Genomic DNA, 20,363 nt, shown 5'->3' with positions numbered 1-20,363 from the left:
GTGAAATCATGAGTTAAACACACACTTAGGGAATTGAATCAATGGAGACATCCAGTGAGGCTGGTTTTAGCTCAAACAAAATAAAACAAAGCCAAAACAAAATTTCTTGAGGGCAGGGCTAGAAATCTGAATTTTCAATTCATATTGTCTCAATTCTTCATTTAATCTGACTATTTATAGGACCAGTAATGAAGCGTACTAATCATTTCAGTGTAATAGAGAATCCAGTAGAGCAAAACACTGGGCTTCAGAACTCTGACAATTATTTTAATCAGATCTTCTGTTTTATTTCCTTATGCAAATGCTAATATAACAAATAAGAGTTAGTAAATAATAGTATATCTAATAAATTATCCAGGTTCTTACCTGCTGGTCACAATAATTGCTAATATATTCAAATGCCTTATGTTATATTTATGCATGGGCAACAAGCCATGGAAATGAATATACGCATTTATATAAGAGATATATAACATGGTGACATAAAAATCAAAAAGGTCAAAAATCGCTGTCCTAGTAAAAGAAATAAAAATAATTAAGGGTTTAAATTGAATATAAGTGACTCAATTAGTAGGATAGATCAATTACAACAATGACTCCTATTTTCCCCCTTCTTACTACATGTCTGTACATCTCTTCCCATCATGATATGGCATTTATTTGTCCCACCTCTTGAACTGAACTGTCCTGCAACTTGACCTCTAGAGTGTGGTTGATATGAGGGGGTGTCACAGTTAACGGAGGCCTCAAGAGACATTATGCACCCTCACTTACTCTCTTGTTCCTGTTTCTTTGCCCTGAGAATAACTCTGAGCTAGCCTGCTGAAGAATGAGAGATCCTGTGAAAAAGAGCCAAATCGTTCCCACTGGAGACATCCTAACCCACCAGTTTAGCACAGATGCATAAGCAAGACCAAGAAGAGCTGAGCCTGGCACAGACCAGCACAATCCACCCCGCTGATGGGTAAGGCTTATGGCAAATAATAAATGGCTGTTTTAAGCCAATGGGTTTGAGGTGATTTCTTATGCAGCAATAGATAACTGATACAATTAGTGTCAGACAATATTTCTATAGCAAAATAATGCAAATATGGTTATCTCTAAATATTAATGATTCTTGAATTTACATACATTTGTGATATTTTTAGAGCACTGTCACAGTCTTGCTTGTGTAATAAAGAGGACAAATGTGATTATCCCAATTTTAAAGATAAGACAATTAGACAGGAAAATGAAATCACACAGCCAGCTATTACTGAGGTGAGGAGTAGGGGTAAGGATAGAGTAAAGTGTAGAATCCAGTTCTCTCTAAATCCACATCAATTTCGAATAATCCTTATGATCTTAGCTGGCTTCACTGTGAATTTGACTTAAGGATAAAAATATCAGCATCATGGTACCCCAGCTAACATGGCAGGTTCCATCTTCACCATTAGAAAAACTAGGGTATCACTGCCTCCAAAAAAATCTACTAAAACAGAAAATGAAAATATTCCCAAAAACCCACAGGAAATTTAATATTAATTGTTGTTCCTGTTATTATTTTGTTGTTGAATGTCTTAGGCTTCTGTGATGTTTATCCTTCATAGAGATAAAAAGGGAGCAGGAGGAAAATTCACCTCTCTTACTTTAATGTCAAACTTTGAACTACTTAATAAACCAATTAAATGAAAGATTCAGAAAGTACCAATCTTTACATTGAGATAACCACTGAGCAATCAATGATAATTAAAAAAATCAATTGGTCTTCTGTAGTAATTAAATTTGTCCACTTAGATATAATTGATATTGTTCGCAACTAATTATCCAAGTAAAGGCTCTGAGGGACTCTTAGAGACTAAAAGATTGAGCCAAAGAGTCTTCCTAATTTGAAATTGGACCAAATGCCATGTTTTCTCAAAAACCGATTAAGTCTTCCCTAGAAACATAGTATTGAACAAACTCAAATACAGTCAGGAAATCAGTATTAAATTAGAGGCAGTTTAGCATACTATCTTGTACTCTCTGTGTGACCGAGGGCTAATCGCTTAACCCCTGTGTTTCAGCCCCTTCATCCATAAAATGGAATAATACCAATGTCTACCTCATGGAGTTGCTATAAGCATAAGTTATTAGTAGTAAAATATTTAGAACAGTAAGATGTGTGTTCATGTCATTATTAGTTGTCCCTTGGTACCCTTCGGAAAGAATGGACAGATAGTCACCCATCACAAGTTTATTCCCAGGTTTTATTCTCACTTGTGTCTAATTCCTGTGGGCAGTTTACATTCAAGGATTACTTCCACCCTTCCCATCTTTGAGAATCAATTGTTCTTCTTGAGATAAAAGGTGGCTAAAATAGGGGAAAAGGAAGTTCACATGTGCCTTGTGGCATATCTGATTACAAGTTATTAAGCCAATCCTTCCCTCTCTCTCATAAGCAATTCATTTCCCAGCACCATAGGGGAGAATAATAAAATAAAATACAGGATGATCTCATCACTGATGCTTAGCATTTGTATATTCACTTAAAAAGGTGGCAGAGCAATTTACTACAGCCCTCAGGCGGCCTAAATGACATGTTAGCAAGTTATATAGACACGCTATTACCTATTTATTCTGAGATTCAATGCAAAAATGTCAAGGAGATCCCTACTTAAGTACACTAAATTACTGACTCCTGGGGCTAGAAAGTACTGGGAGAAGCTATTAGCTATTGAACCCATCTCCTGGATAAGAATCTATGGCGCGTATAGATGCGAACCTTTCCGAAATCTAGAGAAAGCTACTAAACTATCTTCAACGTTAAGATCCTCACTCTTCCAAGAAATTCTTTTCAAGGTGTTCTGGCGTCAGCATAAGTACATGTGCATTTGTTCTCTCATTTGATGGTATGAAAACAGCTGGTGAGGCTTCTGACCCATGCAGCATTTCTTTGAATTCTCTCCTTCATCCCAAACCTGTATTTCCCAGTACCAATAGTGATGTGGAGAAGAAAGGTAAAAGAAATGTAGATAAAATTAAATTTCCTTATAACCTGCAGCCCACTGACAAATACTGGAGACAAGCACATTCCTCCAGGAACTCCCAACTGTCTTAATGTTAATGCTTTGCTAGAGGGAAAAACAACCTTAGCTTGACCATAGCTAGGCCTCCAGGATCCTGTAAGTCTTCTTTAACATATGAAAGTCCTTTTAGAAACTTCCCCATCTTTACCTCCCCAACTCCCAAGTGTATAATCAGTTGCTCTTCACAATCCCAGTGCAGGGTCCTGTCCCTGTGCTTTAATAAACACCATTTTCACATCAAAAATGTCTCAAGAATTCTTCCTTGGCCATTACCTCAGAACCCTAACACTTCAAACCACATCGATAGCACAGCTTCATCTGAATAACATCCACTTATCCTATAAGGATTATTGTCTTCTATCCTATAAGGTTACTGTCTTCTAATATGAGATTAAATTAAGAATATCCTATACACTCTGATTCTGAAAATGCAGGAATCATCACTTGAGCTTTGCAATCCAACTATGCCTTCTCTAACCTTCTAAAATATCCACAGGTCAAATAAGCATTAATCAAAAAAAGTGCATCTGAGGTCAGATACATCTCTAGTATTACTTCCAATAGTGAGTGAGTTAAGCTATCTGGCCAAGAATCAGAACTCAAGCAGAAGGCCAGCAACAGATGAAAAGAGCACAGTTCATGGTGTTGCCCGACCATAAGGCAAGCTGAGGGCAAAGCACAAGCTAGCACTCCTCCCCCCGGTGGGACATGTGTGATATTCCTCAGGCACTCCCAGGTGCCCAAGAACAAAGGAAGGGAAAGAAAACAAATGGTTAACTGATAGAGATCATAGTAATGCAAGACATGAGTCTTCATCAGTGTACATATGTCTTAGTAAATTACAAGAAAAAGGCAATCTTATCAAGAGCCTAATCTCCAGAAACCTATACACTCAGTTTCCTGGAGTCCTAATATCACTCTCCGCTCACTAGTGATGTGGGGGAACAAAGGCAAGAAAGAAATGGCAGGTAAAATTAAATTTCCTTATAACCTGCACCCCGTTGACAAATACTTCCGGCAAATACAGAGTATAATATTTCTCCAGGAACCCCCTACTGTCATAATATTAATGACTTACTAGAAGAAAAACAACTTTAGCTTGACAATAGCAAGGCGTCAGGTATCTACTGAATCCTTTTTAGCATATCAACTCCTTCTGAAGTCCTCCCTTTTGTCTTTACCTCACCCAATTCCATAGTATATAACCATTTACTCTTCAAAACCCCAGTGCAGATCTTTCTGCGGGTCCTGTCCCCATGCTTTAATAAAATCACCTTTTTTGCACCAAAGATGTCTTCAAGAATTCTTTCTTGGCCATCAGCTCCTAACCCCCATCACTCCAAAACCCCATCAATGGCACGTTGGAGTTCCTAAGTAAATGCAAAATTGAATACAAGTAGATGTATGAGTAAAATATAACCAAAAACGAACTGTCAAGTTTTGGGGTTTTTTTTTTAGATTTTATTTTTTTACTGAAAAACAATATTTTTTTCAGTGTATATTAATAAATATGAATTTTAATGACATTGGGAAGAAATGGAGGTAGATGCATGTGCTCAAACTGCCATTTTGAAACCATCCTCTTAATACCATAATTAAATAATTAATAATTAATTAAAAATTCATAATTATTAATATAGCCAGACAACAAGAAAAGGAGCTAGTATCAGACCAGAAAGTTGCAAGAACTATTAGACAGAAAAGCAGGATAAAAACTAAAAGAGAAAACAGAATAGGGAAATCTGCAGCCCAAATAATCAAAAGGTAAGAAAAGTCTTCTCTAGGAAGCCATGGTCCTGGGGTAGCTCTTTCTGCCCATGAGGCCTGTCCCTGTGCTTTAATAAAATCACCTTTTGGCACCAAAGATGGCTCAAGAATTCTTTCTTGGCCATTGGCTCCTGAGGACCCCACTATCACCCCAAAAATTTCATCATGTAGCACCCACCTCTGACAGGCAATCTCCACCTCAAAGTCTGTTTCCAGGGGACTGACCTATGATACTGACTTAGCCTTATGAAATATACCTCAAGGAAACAAAAGAATTGATGATTATTTCTCAATAATAAATAGAAAAAGAATAATGTAGTAAAACAAACACCATTTTGCAGACTTCTAATTAAATAATGGATGTAGGTAGGGGAGCCTGGGTGGCACAGTCGGTAAGGCGTGATCTCGGCTCAGGTCATGATCTCACAGATTGTTCATTCGAGTCCCACATCAGGCTCTGCACTGATAGTGTGGAGCCTGCTTGGGATTCTGTCTGTCCTTCTCTCTGCCCCTCCCCTGCTTGTGCATGCATGCATTCTCTCTCTCTCTCTCTCTCTCTCTCTCTCAAAATAAATAAGTAAACTTAAAAATTTTTTTTAAAAATTAAATAATGGATCTAAGCAATGATCATCTGGTATCACAAAAAGAGAGACAACTGGATATTATATACCACATATTACCCACCACCATCTACGAAGAACTCTTGCAAAAAAAATTTAACCTGAATTAGAATTTCTCCATATCCAACTACCAGTTTATAAGTACAGGGACAGAAAGCCATGTTAAATAATACTATAGAGATACAATTTTTAAAATCTGGAATGTAGAAGCCTCAACCAGATAACCAAATTTCCTCAATAAATAAGGGAGGGAGAAACCTATCAATATCCTATCTAGTGTCTGATCCAAAACAATACACACATATAAAAAAATCATGAGACAATCAGAGAAATCTGAACCCTTATTAGATAGTTAATAATATTAAAGAGATGCTATTAATTGTTTTAGGTATAATTATAGTATTGCACATACATTTTCTGGATCTTTATCTTTTAACAGATATATACCAAAATATTTACCAATGAAATGTTTTGATGTCTGAGATTTGCTCTAAAATCATTGAAGAAGTGGAGGTGAGGCAGAATGGGTAAAGGTGCAGATAAAATAATACTGGCCATGAGATGATAACTGTTGAAGCTGACTGATGATACATGGAAGTTCATAAAAATACTCCTATTTTTGGGGGCGCCTGGGTGGCGCAGTCGGTTAAGCGTCCGACTTCAGCCAGGTCACGATCTCGCGGTCCGTGAGTTCGAGCCCCGCGTCGGGCTCTGGGCTGATGGCTCAGAGCCTGGAGCCTGTTTCCGATTCTGTGTCTCCCTCTCTCTCTGCCCCTCCCCCGTTCATGCTCTGTCTCTCTCTGTCCCAAAAATAAATAAACGTGGAAAAAATACTCCTATTTTTTGTATACAGTTGAAACTTTCAATAAAAAATAAAATAATATAGGGGCACCTGGTGGTTCAGTCAGTTGAGTGTCCGACTCTTGGTTTTGGCTCAGGTCATGATCCCAGGGTTGTGGGATCAAGCCCCGCATTGGACTCTGTGCCGATCGTTGAACCTGCTTAAGATTCTCTCTCCCCCTCTGCCCCTCTCCCCTACTTGCACGCTCTCTCTCTCTCAAAGTAATAATAATATAAAAAACAATCGCACTGAACGCAGAGCAGAATGAATGAAATGCAGTGCTCATGATTTTCCACTATGTAAACTTGCAATTTATTTGCCTTCAAATAAAACATACTAATAAATGGTACTGAACTATATAATACAATAAAATGACCAAACTGATCAAAATCCTTATTGATTTAAGGTTAAGACACAGCCCAAAAAAATACATGAAATAATTGAATAGATATGTTAAATCTTAATCTCCTGTATGAAATTATGAGTAAAAAAGAATGGCTATTTTGAAGGAAAATGTAATTCTAAAGACACAAAATGATAGCATTCAACTCACATAATCAATGATACTACAGAACGAATATTTTTAAGAACATTTAATTTTTCACTATGGAATAATTAGAACAGAACTTAGGGAAAAAGGAGATGCTTTCTATTAAAAGTTGCCTGATAACATATAGGACACCAAGTTAAATTTGTATTTCAGATATAAATAATAAATAATTTCTTAATATATGTCCCAAATAATTTTATTTGCTATATCTGGCAATCCTAATTCTTTACTTTTTTTCCCAGTTTTATTGAGATGAAATCGACATATAACTTTGAGTAAGTTTAAGGTGTACAATGTGATGATTTGGTATATGTATGTATTGTGAAATGCCTTCGCTTGTTTTTTTAAGTTGATTTTTTTTTCTTCCACCATTTGACTACCTGTGCTAAAATGTTATCCATATGGTGCTTCGTTAAGGCAACTATTATTTAAAACTTCTCCTGTTAAGAAGCCAATGGAGATTTCTAGCACTGTCACCTTGGAGATGGCAGTCCTGGTACAGGTATTTAATTTTGAGATCTCAAAATACCAGCAAAAAAAATTATCCCCTAGAGAATGAGGAATCTGGAAAGTGTTTTTGACAGATCCACCACATTCTTACCCCAGCAAACGCTGCTACTTTGTTCTCTCTCCTCCTCCCCTTTCCCTTGCAATAACACACCAACAGTATTAATCAACCAGATAATGGTGGTGGTGAGTGGGGGTTGATGAGGGCTCCACTGTACTGACTGTGCTGACTTGACCAGACATATGGCTTGAGGTGGGAAAAATAGGAAACAGAATATGTCCTCTTAGTCCCAACCACAGCCCTGTAGAGATGACCCCATACATTCTATGTCTCCACAACTGTGCACTCACATTGTTTTTAAAGTACTTTCCTACACTTTCCTTTGCTACTCAGAAAAGCTCTGAGAGATAGATAGGCATCAAGCAACTGGCCAAAAGTCGCACACCTTGTACTCTTGATTCTCATCTCGGGATTCTTGGCATCATCATCTGCATAAAGTAAGTTGGGCTTTGGTAAAGTTAGGGATTCTATCCACTGGATTTCCTGTGAACTGATCACAGTTCCAGTCCCAACCTTTGATTGTTCTAAGTGAGGAGCTCACTATGCACACAACCTCACATCCTCAGCTCTTTCGATCTCATACATATATATTTTTAAATGTTTATTTATTTATTTATTTTGAGGTGGGGGAGCGTGTGAGCAGAGTAGGGTCAGAGAGAGAGGGAGAGAGACAAAATCCCAAGGAGGATCCACGCTGTTGGTGCAGAGCCCAACATGGGGCTCCATCTCACAACCATGAGATCATGACCTGAGCAGAAATCAAGAGTTGGACACACAACCGACTGAGCCACCCAGGTGCCCTAATCCCCATACATATTTAACAAACCTTGGATTCCTGTAAGGAAACAATGAGGGACAAGACAGAAAAGGTCCTTGTCTTCCTTGAGCTCACACTTTAGGGGGAAACAGGCGAATAGATATGTAGTAACAATAAAATGTGATGAGTGCTACAACAGAGAACTGTCAGGACATGCACTAAGAGTCTGTAACCTCTATGTTAGGGAAGCCTCCCAAGAAAGGAATGCTTAAGCTGAGACCTGCAAGACTAATAAGATAGGTGAGGGGAAAGAGGATCAGAGAGAGCAGAAGAGTATTCCAAGCAATGGGATTACATGTGCAAAGATTTGGAGGAGAAGAAAGGTGACGTTGGCATGGTGCGAGAGATAGGGCAGACCCAAAACATGGGGATGCATGAAGCAGGTCAATGATTTGTGCCTCTTTAAACAAGTATACTTAATATATCTGCTAAATATTTACTTAGAGGAGAAGTTGATTCACCTGGAGAAAAATCGGCAGAGAGGACACTGGTGGCCCCTCAGTTACTCCTCTGTGGCCCTAAACAGGGATGTCCTTTGGCCCCTAAACTTCAAAGTCTCTCAGCCTAATAAAAGTCTGCACTTAGCAGGACCTGCTCCTTAGAACCAGTTTAATGACTGTCTTTATTACTGATCTATACTCCTGAGGAGCAGGGTGGGGGGAGGTTCGTGTCCTCCTTCCCATTCACTACCCCAAAGTCTCCTTCTTTTCAACTATAAAGCCAGTCCAGTTCTTGCTGAAAACAGTTCCCTCTACCTTAGTACATTCCCATGTTTTGCTTTAGCACCCTTCCCAGTTGGCCAGCTTTGCCACCACGTGAGAGAGGCAGATGAGCCTGGAGAATCTACAGGGGCCAAGAGGGGGGCATTTTGTGCGGACTGTGAAGTCACAGGTAGGTCCTCCAGCGTCTCCAGGCCCCTGCACCAGAACGTGTCCAGCCTCACTGTTGATTTAGGAGAGGCACTAGGGGATGAAGCAGCGGCCCTCGAACCACCCCAACAGCAAATCAACAAGGCTTTTTAAAAATACAGGTGCCTTGGTCCTATTCCTAAGCTACTAAATCAGAATTTCCAGGGACAGAATTTAGGAATTTGTATTTTCAACATTCTTCTTGAGTGAGTCTGATGTTAAAAAACTCTGGGACTCATTGGACTTTATGGTAAAAAAGCACAAATTTCAGAGCCAGTAAAACCTAAATTCAAACTGTAGCTCCAGGATTTGTTAGTTGTGTGATCTTAGATTGAGAGGTTTTTTTTTTTTTCCTCTCTCTCTGAGCTTCAGTTTCTCAGGTTTAAAAAAAAAAAAAAAGAGGAAGGAGGAGGCGGTGGAGGAGGAAGAGGAGAAGAAAGAAATAACATTACTTATCTCATATTATTAGAGGATTAAATGAGAGCATGACTAGCAAGTACTGGACACAATAGTCTGTAGATGAAAGTAGTCACCTATCTTACCTGGTTTTACCTTACTGGGAATGCCACTCTCATTCCGCTACAAGCCCCATCTGCAACCCTACTTACTAGCCTTTTTATTTCCCAAGAACCTATCTTAACCCTCCTCTAACTTACTAGCAACTTGCATGGGGAATGACAAGAGAGTGGTCATTGCCCACGAGAAAGGGGCTGAAATTAAAGCTCTAGAAAAAGGAGTCTGTCTATACACGCCTCCACCCCTACTTGAGGCCCCACCTCCAGCACAAAGACTTTCCCAAAAAACTGGCCATCCCTCCTGATGACTGGATCGAGGTCCATTTGACTTTTCCTTACACATCGGGGTTAGCATATACAAAGAGTTCTGAAGTGGTAGTGGCATATATACTGTGCTCTTTTAATGACTGAAAGTGACTTTTAATTATTTACAGGCATATCTGTTTATCATTAAGAAAAAAGTTGCACATGGAGACATATATCATTTTTTTTCCTTTAACATAAATACTTAGATTATTTAGCACATTTGTCAGGATTCAGTTTTAAACTTATTTCCATTTTCCTTACAACATCCTTATGAATTAGGCTAGAGTACATTGTTTCTATGAAAAACATCTTTTCCTAATGGCAAAATTAATATACTGTACAAACCAAGAAACAGACTCTTAACTATAGGGAACAAACTGATGGTTACCAAAGGGAGAGGAGTAGAGTGATGGGTTAAATAGGTGATGGGGATTAAGAAATGCACTTGTGATGAGCACTGGGCACTGTATGGGGAGTGCTAAATCACCTGAAACTAATATAACACTGCTTGTTAACTGGAATTAAAATAAAAACTTAAAAAAAATTACTGTGTTCATTAGGCACAATTTGGAAAATAGTGAAAATACCACATAAAGAAAATTAAAAACTCATCTCTAATAACCACCTAGAGATAAGAAAATTAACATGTTGATGTACTTGTCTCAAGTAGTTTATAATCATATATTTTATAAAATTGGCATAATTCAGTAGATATAGTTTCTGAATCATACTTTTTCCCTTAACCTTATATTATAACTTGTTAGTATATTGCTAATCATTTTCAAAACTATAATTTCTAATATTGATAGTACTGTAGTATATAAATATTCCATAATCTATTTCCCTGTTACTGGACACTTGGGTTTTCTCCCCCTATTTTTGGTTGCCATAAATATTAAGAGCTAGACTTCCTATTTTCTGTATACCTTGGGGAAAACAGAACTGTAGAGGTTAAATGGTTTGCTTCAAGGCTAGGACTGGAATATAAATTCTGGACTGCAGCCTAATTCTCTTTTTCATGGACCAAACTTTAATTTGTCTTAAAACTATTAATCAATACTTAGATCATACTTGGCACTTCAGTACATTTTATTTACTGGTCTTCATATTTAAAGTAAATATTACTGACAATTTAGGAGGGTATGAATTGAATTATATATATAGTCCCAAAGTGAAGGTTAATGGGGGTGAAGGGGTAATTCAGAGTCCCTACAGCCCCCTTCTTTGTTTCTACCTTTCCTCATTACACCAAGTTCCCCAAATGGATCACCCAGTAGGGATAACATCACTTTCTGGTTTTGATTCATAAGAAAAGATAAAGTTTCTCTGCTACTCAGCATCACTACCAAGACATCAGCCCTTACATACTTCCCCTCTTTCTTCACCTGATTTCCCAGTTCAGTTGCCTCTCTCTCTCTCTCTCTCTCTCTCCCTCTCCCTCTCCCTCTCTCTCTTTCAAAGTCTAACTAGTCTTTGGTTTCTGTAGAAACACTGCTATTTGCTGTTCTGTCACATCATTAAAGATATACTTACAGTAGAAGAGCTATCCTGTGTCCATTCTTCTTCCACGTTGCTTAGAGTTATACTTTAATGGTGTTCAGCACCAGGTCATGGAAAAAATCCAGTCCTAAGAACGTGGAAGCACAAGTCACAAGTGTTCAGCTCAGCTCCATTACAACTTGTGGTCTAACCTTGGGCAAGTTACTTGTCTCTGTGGTGTCTATTCCATCTTTATTAGATGATCTTGAAGACTTCTTCCAGTTTGACATGACATACTTTGGAACAATGTGGTTCTTTTAGAACATCTCTTGAAACTTGCCTGTTTAAAAAATAACTTGTTTGAAGTGACTTCCTTCTGGCTATTAAACATCTTTGCTTCCATTTCTTGTATAGGTCCACACAAGAGACAATGCCTGTATGAGGGTTCTGCCCAAGAGTTTTCTTATTGGTAGTACTGCTCTTGATCTAATTAACCAAGGCTTCTTTCCTGGGTTCTATGCTTTAGGTCCTATTTTAGCCCTCCTCTGCCTTCCTCCTCCCCACAAGGTGACAGGTTTGTCAGGATTTGCCCTCCTGGAACCTGCTCTCCTTCTTCTAGACCAAGCTCTCCCTACCCAGGAAACCTTAAATTCCTTGCTCATGAAGCCCTGAGCCTCCTTCTGGTACTTCCTTGGGATTCTGCTCTTCTCTGTCCTCTTTTTTTTTTTTTTTTTTTTTCAACGTTTATTTATTTTTGGGACAGAGAGAGACAGAGCATGAACAGGGGAGGGGCAGAGAGAGAGGGAGACACAGAATCGGAAACAGGCTCCAGGCTCTGAGCCATCAGCCCACGCGGGGCTCGAACTCACGGACCGCGAGATCGTGACCTGGCTGAAGTCGGACGCTTAACCGACTGCGCCACCCAGGCGCCCCTCTGTCCTCTTTTTTTTTTTTTAATTTCTAAAAAATTTTTATTTATATTTGAGAGAGAGAGAGAGCATGAGTGGGGAGAGGCAGAGAGAAGAGACAGAATCCAAAGCAGGCTCCAGGCTCTGAGCTATCAGCACAGAGCCCAATATGGGGCTCGAACCCATGAGCTATGAGATCATGACCTGAGCTGAAGTCCAACACTTAACCGACTGAGTCACTCAGGTGCCCCACCTGTCTGTCTTCTTAATGGCAGGCTGTGTTATCCAAAGTAAGGCCAAGAGGTGACTATTTGTGCAATTTGTTTTCGGACTTGCAGACAGAGCTTGGATACATAGGGTGAAGTCTACACACTTATACACAAGTTTCTTTGAGGTCAGTATGAATGGAAGGGTATGTGGCCCATTGAGATAAGGGGAAGGTTGGAAACAACCAACCATTTGCACATTTGCCTCAGACTCACAAATGTTAAGGATGGGCCAGCTTGTGAGACACGCTGTCTTGCACAGAGTAGGATAGTGGAGCAAAGAAGAGTGTCTCTTCAAAGACTCTATGAGTTACTTGTGGCCATACTGGAGAACTCACTAACTGGAATGAGTGGACAATAGAAAGAGCATGGAGAAGCCTCAGACTTTTCTTCTTTGGCTCTAGCTAGATGCAAGTTTTAGACACAAAGATAATTTAAAATCTCTTGTCTGGTCTTCATATTGCCAAACTAGAGTTATGCTCTTACAGGCATAATGTGTGATATTTTATTGACAGTAATGACAATAGATTATTGAGCCTAAACTGATGCCCATGTTGACATTATTTCCTCTCTACATGTGTTGGTCCATATACCCTCAACTCCCTCCCCACCAAAATAAAATCTTTTATAAATGTTTATTTTTATTTTTTGACAGAGAGCGAGTGAGCACAAATAGGGGATGGGCAGAGACAGAGGGGAACAGAGGATCAAAGTGGGCTCTGTGCTAAGAGCAGCAAGCCTGATGCAGGGCCTGAACCCACAAACCAAGAGATTATGACCTGAGCCAAAGTTGGACACTCAACTGACTGAGCCACCTATACCCCCCAAAATAAAATCTTAGGTAAAGCTAAACGTTAAAAAAAAAAAAAAAAAAAAAGAGGGGTGCCTGGGTGGCTCAGTCGGTTGAGTGTCCGAATTCGGTTCAGGTCATGATCTCACGGTCCATGAGTTCAAGCTCCGCATTGGGCCCTGTGCTGACAGTTCAGAGCCTGGAGCCTGTGTCAGATTCTGTGTCTCCCTCTCTTTCTCTGCCCCTCCCCTGTCCATGCTCTGTCTCTCTCTGTCTCAAAAATAAATAAACGTTAAAAAAAAATCTTAGGTAAAGCAAAACAATCTCCTTGAGCCTAGCCAACCCTCAAGTAACTACCACATCTGACACCATAGTTATACTAAATGATCTATTAAGAATCATGGTAATTCCAAACTTCATTTCACTATTTCTCACATCACAGTGTTTTGTTAGGATTAGGAGTCATGATTTTGTAAATTTGGTTCTATAAATTATATTCATATGACAGCTGAGAAGGATCAAGATGGAAAAGTAAAATGTTTAAAATGCCCTTTAAAATGCCCCCTTTAAAATGGTTTTAGTTGTAGTTCTACCCAATTCAAAAAGTTAGCTTCAGGAAAATTCTACCCAGTTTAAAAATTAACTGGATGACATCGAACAAGTTATTCACCCTCTTGGGGACTCAATTTCTTTAACTGTAAAATGAAGAGGTTGGATTAAATGATCTCTAAATTTCCTTAAAACTCTAAGGTTTTATGATTGCCTATGATTTTCTAAGCGGTTATGCCTAGAGCTATTTAGCAGAGAAAATTGCAGAATGTGAAAACCTGTAGGACTCAGGACTCCGGGGAAAAAATGAAAAGCCCATTCATCAGGAAATGGGGTCAAGTTAGAGAGCAAAAAGTGTAGTTGCCTGAGCAACTTGAGTCTGAAAAGAAATTATCACAGAGTTAAGCACAGGCCTGAGCCGGCCATGGAGAAAGAAAAGAATGAGAACTCCATCTTTTCCTAATGCTGTCCTGGAAGAGGAATCACAGGAGCACTGTTTGACTTCTGGGAACAAGGTGAGGTATACAAAAACCAAACACATAGATACCCAATTATAAGCTGATTACAGCTGTATCTGCTACAGCTTCCTCCCTAGTGTTTTCATCAAAGTCTGAAAGCTTGATTGCCAAATCTCCACCGGTACTTCAGGACTACCCACAGCATGCAAATTGTCCCTCCCTGTTTCAGTATTAGAAATCCCACCCACAGTCCTACAAGTATAATGCTGTGCTGAAGCTGGGGTTTAAAGCTGGCACCAAGCCCCCGAATCCTGCTAGTGATAATATGAGGAAGACATTCAGCTTTGTTGGGAAACCAAATCATGATACGGCATGATACCAAGCATATGAAACTGCTTGGTCACAGTGTTCAACCCAAAGCTACAAACTACTGCAGAGAATACGGAAGCTCCCCAGAAGGTGTGGCCCTTTCCTCCTGTATATATAACTAATTATATTAAGGGAAACGAATTTCACACCTGACTTTACATGCTTTGTAATTGATCAAAATGCAGAAAATGGCAGGTTTGGGATGGGAAGGAAACAGTAACAAAAAACTTGTAAAATGTCAGATTTGGCTAATCTAGCTCTTATAGAAATAAACATCGAATGTATCTCTGATAGTTGTCATATTAAAATCTGAAAATGTGAGGTATAAATATTTATTGTCAGTGAATTTCATATAAATTTCTTACGTTCAGACAGTCACAGATTTCCTGTGAATCCAGACAATTTTCACTGTATTTATGTTTCTGAAATCTAACTCAATTTCTTCTATGATGTGTTTTTGCAAAGCTCCTCTTCTTATAAGAATTTTTTGTTTGAACACAAAGAATACTCTAACAACTGTCTAGAAAGCAGACACCCAATATCAGCCCATCTTCTTTTTAACCTAAAAAAGGTATCATTTCTCATTAGAGGTTTGGCCATCCAGAACAGACCACTGAAATACAGGACTTTTGTGAGCACTAAATAGAGAAAGAGAAACCTCTACCGTGAAGGGGCTGATGAATAGGAGAAGGAAGATTTTTCATACCATATTTTGGGCAACTTCAGCTATATTTGAGCTTTGGGAAAGTTTCATGAGCTGCTTCTTTAGGAAACTAAAAACAACCAGAGTGCCTTTAACACTGTGCCATTCTTATTCAACAAATACCTATATAGAGCTTATTATGTGCCAGGCCCTGTAAGTGCTTTACAAATACTAATCTTTGATTTTTTTATAGCAACTCTACAGAGTAGGTCATATCATCATCACTATCTCTGTCCCTATTTTAACAGATGAAGAAACTGAGGCATGGAGAGGTAAGTCATTTGCTCAAGCCCCAGAGCTAATAAGAGGCAGAACCTGGGGAGTATGACTTCAGAGCCCATGGTACCAGCTAACACACCCTCCTCTTTCCAGAGTAGGTCATTATTCGAGGCAGAGGTTGAGGCAAAGAATTAGAAAATGTCCTGGTGCCATGGCCGTGTAGCAGGTCACTTCTCTAGTGTGGAAACACTGCTTTTAAATTCTAGCAACTTCCACCTCTTTAACCTGGATGGTTTTTCTCAGATCTGTGCTTCTTAGATGGTCCTACAATAAAAGATATGATGAAGCGAACACCAAGGAAAAAATTTTAAGAGTAATCTCCAGAATGATCTTGCTTAAGAAGATGAGATTGGTGAACTAAAGGGGTCAATAACAAGATATTAATGGCCCTCTTAGTCACCTTTATAATTCTCATAAAAAAATCAACAAAATGCTTTTTGTTGCTGTATTTACAGGTTAACACGAATGATTTCCCTTTGGTTTAAGAGAAAAGAAGGTATCAATTCCTACAAAATATATACTTTGGCCAAGGACATTGGAGAGCAAGGCCCTTTAAGTATGATTAAGAAGTAGTACAGGGATGTTAATCTGAAAGATTATTTAATAAAAACATAAAAAGAACCTATCTACCCATCAATAGGAGAATGGTTAAATTAAAGAACATCCAGGGGTGCCTGGGTGGCTAGCTCATTTGGTTAAGGGGCTGACTCTTGATCTTGGCTCAGGTCATGATCTCCTGGTCATGATCTCCTGGTCATGAGATGGAGCTCCACGTCAGGCTCGGCTGGGAGCCTGTTTGGGATTCTCTTTCTCCCTTTCTCTCTCTGCCACTCCCCTGCTCATTCTCTCTCTCTCTCTCTCTCTCTCTCTCTCTCTCTCAATAAATAAACTTAGGATGTGAAGGCGATCTGGCTGCAACATCTGTCACCCCATTGATCGCCAGGATTGATTCCGGTGATCTGGCTGGCTAGGCAGGTGTCCCCTTCCTTCCTCACTGCTCCATGTGTGTCCCTCCCAAAGCTGCGTGCTCGGTGGAAGAGGACGACCTTCCCCAATAGAGGAAGACCGTTCTTCGGTCAAGGGTATACAAGTTGCTGCACTCCCCTGCCAGAACCTCCAAAGAAGTTCTCAAGGTCCATTTGTAGGAGAACAGAGGGTAGTTAAGCTTCCAAGACTCCAGACATATCCAAATGAGGCACTGCATGTGGCAGTCTGCCTTTCTTAAAAATAAAAATAATAATAATAATAATAATAATAAATAAACTTAGAAAAATTAAAGAACATCCATATGCAATAGAACATGAGGCAATCACTAAAAATAATCAGGTTGATCTATACATATTTCCATGAAAAGATATGTGTAACCCATTAAGTGAAGAGGGCAAACTGCAGAATGCTTTCACAGTATCATGCCATTTTTGTGAGAGAATGACACAAGAAACAATATTTGTTCTTGAATATCTGTGGCCTAAGGCATGTCTGCATACAAATAGAAATGGTCTGAAAGAATACATACGAACCTCTCAAGAGTGGTTACCTCTGGGGGTGCCTGGGTGGCTCAGTCAGTTAAGTGTCAGACTCAGTTTTGGCTCAGGTCATGATCTCACGGTTTCGTGAGTTCAAGCCTGGTGTTGGGCTCCACACTGATGACCCGGAGCCTGCTTGCCATTCTCTCTCTCCCCATCTCTCTCTGCCCCTCCCCCACTCACTCCTCTCTCTGTCTTTCTCTCTCTCAAAATAAATACACTTTAATAAAAATAAATGGTTACCTCTGGAATATGTGCAGAAGGGGGAGGGGATAGTGGTGAAAAGGAGATAATCTTTTTTACTTTATAGACTTCTACTTGCTTGTGGTAGGTAAGATTCGCCAAATGCACATGAGTTAAAGCACAAGCAAGCATAAGGAAACCATTCACCAACTGGAGAAAGATTAACAAAGAGTCAACTATAAATAAGCTGTGTATCAATTTAACAAACTGCCTCCTGAGATATGTCATATAACCACTTTAGGCACTAGTCCTTCCATAATTATGCATAAATTACTGTGTTATCTTTACTAGACTCCTATTTTGCTAATGCTATGAATTTTGAGGTTTTATTTTTATCAAAACTTAAGAAAAACAATAATAGTTTCTGAAAGACTGATAAATAAATAGTTAATGCACTGGTCTTTTATGATTTTTTCTTTTAGAACTCAAATACACATTATGTGAACTATAACCATATTTTAGACTGATAGGATGTCAGTGTAGTATGAAAAAAACAATCTGAACTCATTTGACAAATGCAGCACACCAATGAGTTCAGACTGAATCTGGTTTTCTTGCCCAATGCTTTCAGCTCTTAGAACTTTTTGGAATTCAGAATTACATCTAAGAGATTGTGACTCATACACTCTACTGTTTCTTTTTTCTTTTTTTTTTTTTTCTTTTTCTTTTTTCTGTTTAACATATACTGCTCCTTCTATCTGGAATTCCCTTTTCTCCCTGTCCAACTGGCTAACTTCAATTTAGTCTTTAAATACCATCTGTCCAGTGAACTTCAAGGTTGAAGTGTCCACTGACCAATCCCCTGTAGACAGTCCCCATCCCACAGACCTGGACACCCGTAAAGTCCCTGGAACAGCCTTGGAAGACTTGGGTAAGAATGGCGCTTAAGGGAAGCCCTATCTGGGGAAGTGATGGAGTCACAAGTATGCTTAATGTTACATATGTCAAATATATGTTGAATGAAATGTTTAAAATTTCTTAATATTGCTGCATGATTCAAGAGACAATGGGTGAGTGTACTCCTACATGACTAAAATTTGGTGGGTTTTAAACCTCTTTTGATCACCCTCTTGCACCAAAGACTCACAGACGAAACATAAACAAAAATTTTTGAAAAATACTCATCTTTAATATGTGAAATGTATTCTGGCATTGTGTAGCTTATTGTAGTCAATACCACTTTTTAAAAATACTGATCAAACCCTAGAAATGTATCATCTTGTACATAGTTTGAAAGACCCCAAACTGAACAATATTTGTTGACAAATGCTTGCAAACATCGTCAAACAAAGAATCAAAATGTTAACCAAAACTGCACCCAAAGTTTAGTTAGTTTTTTGGCCATTTCCACTATCATGTTGTTTCTCTCCATTTTCAGTAACTTGTTTGCCCGAGTAGGGGCAGAAATTCCTGTCTGAAAGTAGGATGACATCAGGTCAAAACCACAGGACGTGTGCTGAGACAGAAACCAGAACAGCCAGCCATCCGGGAGTTGGGACTGTCTTAGCCAATTTTAGATATTTGGTCACTTTATCTGAGACTACGTGTAAACTCACCTATTTCAGTTTCTCAGAAGGCAGCTCTTACTGTGTAATTCAAAAAGAGTTTTTTCTGCATTCTTTAATGGTTTGGGTTAATTTTAAACAAGGGTTATGAAATGTGAGCTGGTGCCAGAAAAATGTGGATTAATTTTTGCTGCTTCCCTAGAGAAAGTAGTGGTGTTTTTAATAATAGATTCTAGTAAAGTGTCTATATATTTTTTTGAGGACTTAAAAGACAAAGTAAAATATGGGTTGAATAGAGATTTTTCAGTGTGTGTGTAGACTAAATTGCACATGGCCTGAATGAGAAAAAAATGTTAGTAGAGACTTTTTTTGCAACAGTTCACTATTTAGGTGACGTCAAAAGAAAAGGAATTGATTATATGGATATTATATCATTGAGGATTAATGCTATCTGCATGTGACAGAAATCCAAAATAGTGGGGAATAATGGTCTTATCTCAACTAAGATAGTATTTAGCTCTCTTGTAAAAGAGGTAGATAGTCCAGAACCGGCATGTCTCCATGATGACAAAGGACCAGGATGCCTATTGTTGCTTACTACTGGTGTTTCTGTCGATGCATTCAAATTCTAGAAATCTGAAAGTAGAAGGGAGGAGACATTGCATGCCCCTCTCTTTAAGGATATGTCCAGCAAATTGCATACACTACATCCCCTTATAGGCTATTAAACAGAATATAATCATATGACTATAATTAACTCCATGGAAGGTTGGGAAATGTAATCTTTATACCAGGAAACCATGTACTCAGCTAAACAGTGGAAGGTCTGTTACATGGGAAGATGGCAAGGATAGATACTAGGAAAACAAGCGGTTTCTCCCACAAGTATCCATGGCCTTGGATAAAAATAAAAAATAATAACAATAATAAAAAAACACTTTAAGCTCCATTTCTGCAGCCTTTGCCTCTCCTTCTCAATAGTCAGACTTCTCCTTGTTCTTTAATCTGTGGTTAAAGGAAATTACAAAGACCTCTAGTCAACTCAGCTTAGTTGATTACTTTGCCCCTACATGGCAGAGCCTGCCATGCTAGGACAGCATGTGGATGGCTGGAACTAGAGCCAATCAAACCCTAACCACAAGGCCAGGAAACAGGGTCTAGCCAGGAATCAGAAAGAGGGAAATGAATGCTGGGGAAGTAATCGATAAATAGCTTATCACAATGTCTAAAAGGCAGATATAAGTTAACATGATCAAATCAAAATTCTTGATTTCTCTCCCAAATTCCACCTCCAGATGCACTACCATCCATAGTATTGTTTAATCCTTGAGCTTCTTTTTCTTTCATTT

The 20,363-nt window shown here is 38.9% G+C and overlaps 1 protein-coding gene across 5 annotated transcripts in view; it reads left to right on the top strand.

Moving 5' to 3' along the window:
- Nucleotides 1–346: 346 nt before the first annotated feature.
- ZNF770 (zinc finger protein 770) overlaps nt 347–20,363 on the top strand; it is a 42,069-nt gene continuing 22,052 nt past the window's right edge. For 3 of the 5 annotated variants that reach the window (XM_086710302.1, XM_086710301.1, XM_086710298.1), the window contains exons 1-2: nt 347–964; nt 15,655–15,733. The gene's annotated coding sequence lies outside the window, so the exon portion shown is untranslated. Of the gene's footprint in view, nt 965–14,216; nt 14,447–15,654; nt 15,734–20,363 lie in introns of those variants that run through there. The other 2 variants (XM_086710299.1, XM_086710300.1) reach the window with 2 other exon arrangements.

Source organism: Puma concolor, chromosome B3 (assembly GCF_028749965.1).
Source record: "Puma concolor isolate L17-30 chromosome B3, mPumCon1.1.hap2, whole genome shotgun sequence".
Lineage (NCBI taxonomy): Eukaryota > Metazoa > Chordata > Mammalia > Carnivora > Felidae > Puma > Puma concolor.
Note: the sequence above shows the minus strand (reverse complement) of the source record. Positions and strands in the feature narration are given on the sequence as shown.